This window comes from Ambystoma mexicanum, chromosome 2q, assembly GCF_040938575.1.
Source record: "Ambystoma mexicanum isolate Mex_15411 chromosome 2q, UKY_AmexF1_1, whole genome shotgun sequence".
Taxonomy (NCBI): Eukaryota; Metazoa; Chordata; class Amphibia; order Caudata; family Ambystomatidae; genus Ambystoma; species Ambystoma mexicanum.
The window spans coordinates 1,300,065,203-1,300,077,215 of NC_090924.1; the positions used below are offsets into that span (position 1 = coordinate 1,300,065,203).

A 12,013-nucleotide genomic window follows, 5' to 3' on the forward strand; every position below is an offset into this window, starting at 1 on the left:
GTGGCCAGCTTGATACGGAGTGATTTGGCACGTGAAAATCCTGCATGTCTGCGTGTAATTCGAGGAAAGGCCCTTAGCGCGTAAGCGCGTCTGCACGCATACGCGATTTCATTGGCCCAAAGGCCCCCATGCGCGCAGCTGTGACGTCACGCGCATGGCTGTTGAGAATGGCGCGTGTAAAAAAAAAGAGATACACGTCCGAGTGTCCAAGCGTGTAATTGGTGGAAATGGCCTCATCGCGTATGCACGTCTGTGACGTGTGTATAAAAGGTACGTGTAGAACACCATTTCCTTGTACGTGCTTTTCGTGGAGAGCGAGTGGGTGAAATCTGTACTTCTTGTCGGTTCACACGCGATTTACTTCACGGCGTTTCCAGTTCGTACTCCCTGTAACCTCTGACAGCTTTTTCTCTTTTCCTCTTTTTCCTGGGCCTGTTTCCTCAAACAGCGTTCCCTTCTACTGTTGTCCTGACTCCTCAGACAGTGTACAATTCTTCTTTTGGTGGGGGTGTTGCCAAAGCGCACACGCGCATATTTTTCACGCTTTTGTTCCTGGCAGACGGTGAGTCGCGCACGTATTTAACATCTGTGCTTGCCCCGTGTGTCGCGTACCCCTTCAGAGGTCATTCTAGGCTGCGTGTGACATGCATACGTTCATTCTTGTGTTTCTGGGTGCCACAGCGTAGTGCAGGTTTATTTTTCCATGCACGTGGTCTATGAGGGGTTGCGTGCACCTTACTTCCCTTTTTTGGGGTGCCTGTGCGTTGCGTGACCCGTCATCTTTCCCCAGGGGTGACATACAGCCTTGCTAGAGCACTAGGGTACGATTACCATCTGGTACCCAACCCCTTTGACCCCCAATTGCCCAGGACAATAGTTCACATCGACTCCCATATGCACAATAACATCAGTGCCATGGCTGGGAGGCGAACAAGCCGTAAGGGTGGCAAAGGTGGCCAAGCCCCAAGTAGTGGCCGTGGTGGATCCGGTAGGGGACGTGGCCGTGACTTGCAGGGTGCCCCTAGCCCCCCATGTGTGGAGGAGCAGTCAGGGACACCCATGCCCCCCCCTCGTTGAGGTTAACGTGGCTGACACCATCCATGCTCAGCCCTTGTTGGACCAGCCCACTGTGGAACCAGACCTGGCACAGGGTGACTCCATGGCTGACTTCCAGGTCAGCAGGTCTAGGCCACGTGCGCCAGTGAACGTTGGTGTCATCAGGCCACGTGGATCAGGGGCAGCTAGGTCATCTGCTGCCCTGCATAGGCAGGCTGGGGAGACTGCAGGGGCAGCTGCGGCTCCATCCACCCCACCTCTCACACACCCAGCCAGGACAGTGTCGGTCCAAGTCCATGGCTATGGTACAGTGGACTGGCTTTGTTTCCTGGACATGATTTGTTTAGACATGTCCCTGTGCTATAGGACCATTTTGGACTGGCAGCTCCAGGTTAAACATTTGAACCATTTCAATGAAAAAATCAATTTCATTAGCAAACTGGACTGAATGAACAATGGGTGACCTCCTCTCCCTCTTCACTTCATGGCTAGGGTACATGCCATCTGTGTGATGGCATGTGTATTTGAGAGGCAGCATGCATCAAATGTGTTCATCTTCCATCTTGGTGTCATCAATGTGTGCCATCTGCCTACTCTTCACACGCAGTGACGGTGCATGCATGGGAGGGTTTTAGTCATGTGGGACATGTGTCAATCAAGTACTGTTTCTGTAGCCTCTCAGCCCTAATTGTGTGCCATAGTGCTAATGCCTGTTTCCATTTGTTTTCTTTTATGTCTTTGCAGAGGATGACGCACTTGATACTGCTGGGGTTGTGGAGATGGTGCAGACACAGGAGGGGTCTGAGGGCCGACCGACCACCAGTGAGGGATGTGGTGTGGTGGTGGGTGAGAACCCACAACTGCTACAGGTCGTGCTCTCAAGGGGTGTCTCCGGCTGCACCTCCCCCGAGCTGTATTCAGGTGTCGATTCGGATGATGAGACCTATGTGCCGTCGCAGGTGAGTGTTCCTGGGAGGGATTCTGTTCTGTCCGACCCACCTGCACCAGGGTCAGAACCCTCAATGGGGATGTCAGTGTTGGCAGGTACGCCTTTGGTGGTTACGGATGCAGGGTCACACTCCGCGACATCTGATCCTGTTCCTGGGCCAGCAGATCAGAGGGGGAATGCAGTCCTGCAGCCTCAGGCAGTGCCGGCACAGCAAGGCGCAGTTCGCCTTGCCCCAGATAGGTGTGGTGCCCGCCGACGTGGTGGCCGTCAGCCACCTGGCAATACCGCATGGGAGCAATCCATATACGGTATGGCAACCCAACAGGCAGCATCATCAGAGATGATGGCTCAGGCCATGGATTGGTTGGCCACTTCCATTGTCCCCCCCGAAAGACTGATGGAGCGACTACAGCAGGCAACAGCCTCCATCTGCCAGTCACACAGGGAGGACATGTTGGCGTCCGACAGGGACAGGCGGGCGGCACTGGTGACTCTGCAGGAAGCCATTTCCATAGAGTCCCAGGGCCACAGGGAAGCCCTGAGGGTGGAACTCCTTCACCTCAGGACGACACTTGTTGAGCTTGAGGCTTCAACAAACAGAAGGACAGAACAGCAGCTGGAGCGTCTCACACGTATGCTCTCAGCTGAGATGCAGGCAACTAGGGCGGAGGTCCGGGCATCCCGTGAGTTGTTGCATGGGGACCTCCACACAATTATCCTCCAGAACGAGACCTACCACACCTGCATGCTTGCAGCCATGGAGGAACAGACTAGGGCTTTGCGTGGGCTGCCTCCCATAGTGCCACCACCTCCTGATGTAGCTGCAGAGGGTGAGGAGTGCGACTGCAGTGATTCTCCCACAATAGGGTAGCCGTGTAGGCCATGAGCCCATGGAGGTGTTTTTTTTGCAAGATCCACACAGGTGGGTTTTGGTGTCCACCCTGTCCTCGGATTTTTTATTTATTTATTTATTTATTTATTTATTTATTTATTTTTGGGACAGTGTGTTGCCTTGTGTGGCTCCCGTGGGCATACGCTGCATTGTGGCTGGGCACATGCAGGCTTGTCATGCATTTGGTTCAGATGCTTGGGTTTTTGTGACACACACCCCTCCTGCTTCCCGTTTCCATGGGCTTGCAAAGGGTGTGCCCAAGTGACATTGACGTACATGGTGACATTGGACTCCCATTCGATGTGTGGGCAGTCTGTAGTCAATACTGAGTGTATACTTTCATAGTGCATATTGTTGTTGTATTGTACACTGCATGGTGTATTGATATGTGCCTCTGCATCCATCTCATCCTCCTAATTTGCAGGTCCATTTCTCATGTCTTCACAAGGCAGTCCACCTTGGAACTGGAGTCCCTGTTGTAAGCAGTGCATCTACACTCTTGCGTGGCGCTAACACTGTATACTTGGAAGTTTTTGAAGTGCCGGCATCATCAGGTAGTGAGGCTAGCAAATTTTTAAGTCTGTTATGTCATGTTTAAGATAGGTTGGAGGTTGTGTAGGTGATTGGTATTCTTGGTAAGTATTTGATAATGTGTGTTGTAGGTCCTGCATTACTGTGAGCATTTCATGTGTGGCCATGTTTCCATTAGGGACACTGTAGCTGGTGACATGGTGACACTTAGGGCATGTTGTGGGGATTAATTTGTTTGCTCTCACATTGCATGACATGTCATGGTGTGTTGTGTGGCCGTGCCGGGGAGGGGTTGGGTGACATGGCACTGTTTTCATGTAGTATTTTGCAAGAGGGTATTAATTTCTGTAGCATGGAAGTGTGTCTTTTGATGACACTGCATTGGTGGTGTTTGTGTAGGTAGGGATGCACACATTGTGACACTTCCACATGAACAATCTCAGGCTGCTATGGTTCTGACAGTTGACTGTCCCTTTGTTCGTCATAATTGTCAGGTCGAGTCATCATTGCTTATCAGATGGTATGCGCCAGGGCTGTGTGCACTCCACAGGGGTGTGATTTCTATGTGAAGTAATTAGCCACCAGCTGCGTACGGGCTGCCTCACCCCGTGTCCTCTCCCCTCCCATGCGCAGCGGGCGTGCATGTGGTTGGGGATGTGGGGGCACCACCATGTCCACAGCCAGGCCCCGGCGTGTTGCAACATTGTGCAGGACACATGCTGCCACTATGATCCTGCACACTACTGGGGGCGCATATAACAGCTGCCCGCCAGAACGGTTAAGGGAGCAAAAGCGTGACTTGAGCACTCCGAATGTGCGCTCCACTATGCCCCTGGTTGCAATATGGGCTGTGTTGTATCTTACCTCTGGAGGCGTGATGGGGTTCCGAATTGGCGTCATCATGTGGGTGCTCGGAGGGTAGGCACTGTCCCCTGGTGAGGAGGTGATGGGTATCATTAGTGGGGTAGTGACATAACTCTGCATCTGACATGCATGCATGTGCAGTGGCATTCATACTCACCAAGCAGCCATGTATTGCCATGCCGCCCAGCTTCTAGGTCCCGGCTTAGTGTAGACATTCGGTAAATTAAGCTGTCGTGGGTGGACCCTGGATAGTTGGCATATACTGAGGTGATGATTCCCTTGGCATTACATACTACCTGCACGTTGATGGAATGCCAGTGCTTGCGGTTCCTATAGATGTGCTCAGATGCCCTGGGGGGACGTAGTGCCACATGGGTGCAGTCAATGGCATCTAGCACTTTGGGGAATTGTGCCACACCGTAGAAATCGAGGGCGGCAGCCTGCCTTTCTGCAGGTGTCCTGGGCAGGTATATGTGCCTACGGACTGATGGGCGTGCAGTGATGATGTTCAAGACCTGGTGTAGGCAGCGTGACTGTGTGGCCTGTGACACCCCACCCACTATGGCCGCTGAAATGATCCTGTGGCCAAGAAGTGCAGTACATTGAGGACCTTCTCCAGGGGGCTGAGTGCTTGGGAGCACAGGGTGGGTGATGTGAAGTCATCCTCCCACTCACTGACCAGGTCCAGTTTTATGTGTGGTGGAAACCTGTACCTCCCATACACATGGTCATCAGGCATCCCAAAAAAGCTGGTTCTGGGACTGAAAATTCGGGCCCTCACTATCCTCCTCCTCCTCCTTTGGTAACCCACGGCCACTGCTGCTAGGAACGGTATATTCATCCTGGCGTCTGAGCTTGTTTGTTGTTTGCGTGCACTTTTATGCTGCACGGGTCGACAAACGCCTGCTTAATGCTGGCGTACGTGTTTCAGGATTGGACCATTTATTTTTCGGCGCGTCGTAGGCGAACGTGTGAATCTTCCCGCCCACCCCAGGAATACACGTAACATGCTCTCCCAGGCCCATTTGTGAGTAAATATTCCCGCCCACCCCTGTAATGCACGTACCCCACTCTCACAGGCCCAGTTGCGTGTGGAAGTTCACACGCACCCCGAAAATACACATACCCAGGGCAATCGCGGGTGGAACTTCCCGCGAACCCCGAGGTACACGTACCCAGGCCAATCGCGTGTGGAACTTCCCGCGCACCCCGAAGTACACGTACCCAGGCCGATCGCGTGTGGAAATTCACGCGCACCCTGGAGTACACGTACTCAGGCCTATCACGTGTGGAACTTCCCGCAAACCCCGTAAAACACGTACCCTGATGGTATCGCATGGGAGACTACCCGCGCACCCCAGGAATACACCTACCCAGGCAAATCGCACTGCTGGGGGGTAGGGGTAATGGTAGACATGAGTGGGTGCCTGGTGGAGGCTGCCCCTGCACTGCTGGGGGGTGGGGGTGGTGGGAGACATGAGTGGGGGCCTGGTGGAGGGTGCCGCTGCACTGCTGGGGCGTGGGGGTGCAGGGGGACATGAGTGGGGGCCTGGTGGAGGGTGCCCCTGGTGGCTGGGGGGTGGGGGTGCAGGGGGGACATGTGTGGGGGCCTGGTGGAGGCTGCCCCTGGTGGCTGGGGGGTGGGGGTGGTGGGAGACATGAGTGAGGGCCTGGTGGAGGCTGCCCCTGCACTTCTGGGGGATGGGGTGGTAGTAGACATGAGTGGGGGCCTGGTGGAGGCTGCCCCTGCACTGCTGGGGGGTGGGGGTGGTGGGAGACATGAGTGGGGGCCTGGTGGAGGGTTCCCCTGGATGCTGGGGGGTGGGGGTGCAGGGGGACATGAGTGGGGGCCTGGTGGAGGCTGCCCCTGCACTGCTGGGGGGGTGGGAGCGGTAGTAGACATGAGTGGGGGCCTGGTGGAGGGTGCCCCTGCACTGCTGGGGGTGGGGGTGGTGGGAGACATGAGTGGGGCCTGGTGGAGGGTGCCCCTGCACTGCGGGGGGGTGGGGGTGGTGGGAGACATGAGTGGGGGCCTGGTGGTGGGTTCCCCTGGATGCTGGGGGTTGGGGGTGCAAGGGGACATGGGTGGGGGCCTGGTGGAGGCTGCCTCTGCACTGCTGGGGGGTGGGGGTGGTGGTAGACATGAGTGGGGGCCTGGTGGAGGCTGCGCCTGCACTGCTGGGGGGTGGGGTTGGTGGGAGACATGAGTGTGGGCCTGGTGGAGGGTGCCCCTGCACTGCTGGGGGGTGGGGGTGGTGTTAAACACGAGTGTGGGCCTGGTGGAGGGTGCCCCTGGTGGCTGGGGGGTGGGGGTGCAGGGGGACATGTGTGAGGGCCTGGTGGAGGCTGCCCCTGCACTGCTGGGGTTGGGGGTGATGGTAGACATGAGTGGGGGCCTGGTGGAGGGTGCCCCTGGTGGAGGGTGCCCCTGGTGGAGGGTGCCCCTGGTGGCTGGGGGGTGGGGGTGGTGGGAGACATGAGTGGGGGCCTGGTGGAGGGTTCCCCTGGATGCTGGGGTGTGGGGGTGCAGGGGGACATGAGTGGGGGCCTGGTGGAGGCTGCCCCTGGATGCTGGGGGGTGGGGGTGATATGGGACATGAGTGGGGGCCTGGTGGAGGCTGCCCCTGGATGCTGGGGGGTGGGGGAGGTGGGTGACATGAGTGGGGGACTGGTGGAGGGTGCCCCTTCACTGCTGGGGGGTGGGGGTGATGGGAGACATGAATGGGGGCCTGGTGGAGGGTGCCCCTGGATGCTGGGGGGTGGGGGTGGTGGGAGACATGAGTGTGGGCCTGGTGGAGGCTGCCCCTGCACTGCTGGGGGGTGGGGGTGATAGGGGACTTGAGTGGAAGCCTGGTGGAGGCTGCCCCTGGTGGCTGGGGGTGGGGGTGATAGGGGACATGTGTGGGGGCCTGGTGGAGGCTGTCCCTGGATGCTGGGGGGTGGGGGTGCTGGGAGACATGTGTTTGTGATCGGTAGTGCAAGGTGACATGTGGGTTGGCTGGGGGCATGGCCATGGTGGATGGGTTTCCTGTGGGACATGAGCAGGGGTGCAGGGTAGTTCCCTGTGGTGTGGGCTGCCTGCAGGGGCCGTGGAAGGCGTAGAGGGAACACCTGGGAGGACCCACACGGCCAAATCACGTATAGCATTCCCCGGCACCACCGAAATACACGTACCCTGCTGAAATCGCGTGTGAATCTTCCCGCGCACCTCGGAATACACATACCCAGGCTAATCGCGTGTGGAACTTCCCGCGCACCCCGTAGTACACGTACCCAGGCCAGTCACGTGTTGAACTTCCCGCGCACCCAGGAACACACGCACACGCTATTTTTCACACAGCGGGTGTCCGTGTTTGTCGGTACCCCTTTGCACCTCATTTGTCCTAGAGGGCCACTGTATCGACCATTCATCATGGCTGTATATGGGTGCTTTTTGTTATCACACATTTTGACGCACATTTTTTTCAGGCGCAGGGACGCTACCGCCTGCTTTCTTGTGGCGTACTTGTTTGGCCCTTTGAGTGTCTTTGACCATGCGCTGGTTTGCCCTATTCGATTCCATGAATACGTGTTGGAGGCGAGCGTGTGGGCGTTCCGTGCACTTGCCTCCTGTACTTCCCCCGTGACGGCCACATATTCACGCGTTGTTCCCCATTCAGAGTGTTACGCCTCGTGTTCCGCCTACTTTTCTGATGTGCGCCGCGCTATGTGCGATTTCGCAGTGGCCGTGGCGCACGCTGTTGGATGACCTGTGCGCCGGCGGGCGCAGCACACATTTTCAGCGCACATCCAATGTTCTTCTCGCGCACGGACTTCCATGAATCGATGTGCGCTGGTTTCCCTGCGATTTTTGCACTTGCACTGCGATTTTCGCACTTTTACTGCGAATCGCACGTTTTGGCACCTCTGCGCGGGAATTTTCAGTGCACACAATAATTCCATGAATCGATGTTTATGTCCATTAATACAACATTTAATCCCCAACAAATATCCGCAGGGATAAAAAGACATGATTAAAGAATATAATTAAAAACAACCACGAGTTCTGTTTCACAGTCACAATAGAAGAGTTAAAGAATAAGAGATTATTCCCGCTTCATCTTAGTGGAATAGTGGACAATCAAAACAATATTCAAGCAAATTATCTATGGCCATTACTTAACCTTGCCAAACATGATGAAACAAATTTACATATACGGAAAGAGGATGCCGCGATGACTAATCTTTCTGCCGAATAGACACTGGTCCAGAATTGATCTATCACAATACTTGAAAGAGAGGTGACAAAACGTGTGCACCCTTTCCAGTACTGCTCTGTCAGTTGAACATGCCTGACTGTTTGTACTTTTTTTTACAACATATCTGACACAATCTCTTTTCATAAGGGATGCCCAACCAGGATCCAGTATATTCCAAAGTTTTCTGAATATTAAAACACAAATATAATTTAGATCTTTTGAGATTAGCATCACAAAGCTTTAATGAGTAATTAGCACTGAATCTGCAAAGGTCAGCCTACCTGTCACCCCTCGGGATGGACTCTTCGATCTGGGAAGAAAATGTCTGGTGGAACAGACTACTGTCAGGAGAAAGGGCCAAATGGACCAACACTGCAGCAAAACTACTTGATATCGCTTTTTAAAAATATCAAAAATGAAACGAAGTGGGGAACTCTGTGTCTTCGCTCTCTACACACATCATTGCGACACGATTGAGTTATTACTTTTGTATTAAGTCGCGGAGGTTTAAGAGTGCAGCTAGAAAAGCTCCCCAAGTTTGCAAATTTTAAAAATATCAACTCCAACGTTGAACACGTGACCTGCTGACCACTAAACATATGTAACTTTCTGTCTGTAAAGAAACAAGTTCTTCCTTGCAGTGGAGAAACTTTGCTGAAAATGTTGGGGGGTCATGACCTCTGAAGAAAAGGTGCCCCATTCAAATGAATGGGGACAAAATATTGTTCCCTGAAAGTTGGGCCGGACAAAAACCCCCGTCCCCCCCTAAAATTACGCCCATGCTTCCTTGTAAAAATCACAAAGTGATTATACACAAGTAAAAAAAAAAGAATAGGTAAATACTTGGAACTCCCGACATAAATCCTTGTCTGATGTACTCATTGTATCTCTTTTTGACCTCTAAGGCTTCCAAGAAAGATGTTCTGTCCCAGTCAGCGGTTTTAGCCATAAGCATTCTCATTAAGTTGTTAATGTTCTCCCGCAGATGACGCTCAAGGCCTATCGTCTCCATTAGTTCCAGAGCAGATCTCTGGAGTTCCTTAGCTGCAAGGCGGTTGGAATCACTTGCCATGGAGCGTACCATCAGGCCGAACAATGAGCATTCCCCACCTTAGTTGAATGATAGATGTTTAAAGCACTGTAGCTTCTACAATGCTAATAAAGCTATGAGTCCTAATTCCATCCTGGCTGCTTCAGCCGGGACAGCTTCTGGAGGGGCCAACATTGATCTAACGTGCCCAGCCATCGAACTTGACGTTCGAGTAACACTTCCAGGCCATAAAATATACTCGCCACTATACTGGTCTCAAGGTAACCTTCACCCGAGTGACCACTCCTCCTAGTCAGACAATTTCTAATCACGTGCTACTTCTTCATAGCTTTATTAGTAATGAAGGTGTCATAGAAAGTCAATTCAGCATGATCCTTAATTGGGATTCCCAAATATACATAGGAATTGACTACCTCCAATGTCTCCCCGCCAATCATCCAGGTAAAGCCACCTTTACCACTAGCTTTTTTTCCAATCTCCATAATCTTGGGTTTTTAAAGATTAATTTTTGATCGCTGTAATCCAATGGGAGTGCGATCAAGGAGGACCGTATTGTCGGCATATGAAAGACATGATATATGGCCCCTTCCCAATTTAGGAGGAAAATTGTGGCAATTCCTTAACGCTTCACTCGTATCAGCAGTGTGTAAGTTAAATAGAAGCTGGCCATTACACACCCCTGCTTTAGACCATGGTTGGTGTCAATGAACTTGGTAATGAATACCTCCTGGTTAGGCATTACAGCTACCGATGTGTCAGTGAACGTCTGTTTAAGGACACGTAATATAAGAGGATCAATACCCGATAGCTCCAATGTATCCCACAATTTTTAGCTTATTATGCAGTCGAATGCACTGGCTTAGTTGAAAAAGCAAAAGTACAACCTATTTCCAGGGCAGCGATATGCATCTGCTATTAAATATTGGAGGGTCCAGATGTTATGCGTGGTACAAAGCCCACGTTTTAAGCCTGTTTGTTGTTGATCCAGTAGCTGATCTTCCTAAACCTATTTATTCATTTTAATTAATATCAAAGAGGAAAAGATTTTACAGGTAGAGTCTATCATCGCAAGTAACGTATATGATATGATATGATAAGGCATTTATAACGCACATATACACAAGTGTTTCAAGGCGTGATGCGGCAAGGGAAGGGAACAAAGGGAGGACAGACAACGATCCTACTAGGCCAGGTGTCATTCAGATCGTGCAAGTGCGTGGGAAGGGGGTAGTGGCAGTGCACTACATGGGAATAGATAAACAATTAAGAATAGATAAAATAAGTAAGCAACGGCCAGTAAGTGGCAAGTGCATGGGTAAGTGCAGACATCAGGTGTCAAAGGCTGGTAGGGGGACTGTAGGGATACAGAAACAGTCCCCAAGTGCGGGGCTTGCCAGGTGGGCAGTGCAGGTGTGTGACGCTGGCAGGGGAGGGACCTGGGCCCGAGATCAGAGGGTGTCCAGGTAGCCAGTGCAGTTCCGGTTACAGCCAGGAGGTCAGCAGAGCAGAGGACGAGAAAAAGCAGAAGCAAAGAGAAAGGTTTTGAGGTGATTCCGGAACCAGAGATGGTTCTCCTCAAGTTTAAGGGAGGCAGGGAGGCTGTTCCAGAGGGAGGGACCAGCCGAAGAAAGAGATCTACGACCAACTCGTTGCTTGGAGAAGCGACTGACCCTGAGGGAGTTGGAGGCGGATGAGCAAAGAGCTCGAGAAGGAAGATATTTAGGGAGAGAGAGTTGAAGGAGAGTATAGTTACAAGGGTCACTTCTCGAACCCTTTTTGAAGACCTGGATCAGAATGCATTTCCTCCAACAGTCTGGCACAACTCCCTGCTGTAATATGGAGGAGAAAATCCTACAAAGCAATCATTGCCATAATTCTGGATTTTTCTTAGTAACAATATTGGCCAGGCCATCGGTTCCAGGGACTCTGGACGCCTTTAAATTTGTAAATAATGGAGCAAATAACTCAAGACAGTGTGCATCCCATTGTTAATCCATATAGTGCACTTATTTTATTATAATTACGTGCAATCAAAAATAAATATAAGTGACAATTCGTTCCATGTAATCAATATATCCAGTGCCTATTAAGGACATATAAACTGGAAACGTGAATAAAAAACAACAGAGGAAAATCTGCAAAATCTTAAAAGAAGATTCAATCCAATATGTTGGTTTTAGAGACTGCAAGATAACTTCTTCCCAACTCTATGGGAGGTAATGAGGGGAGGTATCACACATTTAAATGGCACTCAGCTGTCTTGCCCTCGGATTGATAAAGAGACATGAGTCTTCCAGGAGATATGCTATGGCTGCCGATTTCAATAACATTGCCAAAGCTTAAGATGGCAATGTTCTTCTGTGTTAACTTGGTCGTTAGATTTACAGCAAATGTCAAGAATGGAGAGAGTGATCTTGTACAGAAATAAGAAA

The 12,013-nt window shown here is 52.0% G+C and overlaps 1 protein-coding gene across 1 annotated transcript in view; it reads right to left on the reverse strand.

The window, feature by feature from the left end:
• COL6A6 (collagen type VI alpha 6 chain) overlaps positions 1-12,013 on the reverse strand; it is an 858,285-nt gene that overhangs the window by 565,992 nt on the left and 280,280 nt on the right. The window lies entirely within an intron of this gene.